Source organism: Humulus lupulus, chromosome X (genome assembly GCF_963169125.1).
Source record: "Humulus lupulus chromosome X, drHumLupu1.1, whole genome shotgun sequence".
NCBI lineage: Eukaryota > Viridiplantae > Streptophyta > Magnoliopsida > Rosales > Cannabaceae > Humulus > Humulus lupulus.
In genome coordinates, this window is record NC_084802.1 from 194,416,993 (window position 1) to 194,417,843 (window position 851).

Sequence of the window (851 nt, forward strand, 5' to 3'; positions counted from 1 at the left end):
AATTTAAGCATAATGGAACAAGAACCTAATGTTGTGCAAGAAAAAACTCTTCTTGAATACTTTTCACCTATTTCATCTAATGCTCCGTCATGCATTGTTTTACCCACTACTAATGCCACTCATTTTGAACTTAAACCATCAATCATTCAATTGTTACCATCATTTTATGGTTTAGAAAGAGAGGATCCATACATGCATGTAAAAGACTTTTTTAGAAATTTGCTCAACCTTTCGTTTTCAAAATTTTTCAGATGAGTCGGTTAAACTTAGGTTGTTTCCTTTTTCTTTAAAAGATAGAGCCAAAGCTTGGTTAAACTCACTTCCAACTGGAAGCATAACTACTTGGGATCAACTTTTTAATAAATTCTTTGCTAAATTTTTCCCCATGTCTAAAACTGATAATTTAAGAAGAGAAATCTCCAAATTTTATCAAAAAGATAACGAAGAATTTTATGAATGTTGGGAAAGATTTAAAGATTTGTTATTAAAATGTCCCCACCATGGTTTTGAAAAATGGAGACTTGTAAAATATTTTTATGATGGTTTAACCCCTTCAAACCGACAAATGATTCAATCTATGCATACTGGAAATTTTTTAAAATTGTAAGGGCAAGAGGCTTGGGACGCTCTTGAAGAATTGTCTGTTAATTCACAACAATGGAATTATTCTGAGCCTAGGTCTAGAGTCAACCCTTCACCGAAAAGAGAAGGAAAATATGAAATACAAGAAGAAAGTGATTTAAGAACATCATTTGAAAAATTAGCAAAAAAAGTAGATGCCTTAGTAATAAGTCAATCTATGAATTCTCATGTGCAACCTAAAAAATATGTTTGTTCTTTATGTGCTAGTT

General features: G+C 31.3%; 1 non-coding gene across 1 annotated transcript; it reads right to left on the reverse strand.

Annotated features, from left to right (window-relative positions):
• Positions 1–400: 400 nt before the first annotated feature.
• On the reverse strand, positions 401–507 carry LOC133807797 (small nucleolar RNA R71). The gene has a single exon (XR_009879690.1). It is a non-coding gene; the product is annotated as a small nucleolar RNA R71 (small nucleolar RNA).
• Positions 508–851: the final 344 nt, after the last annotated feature.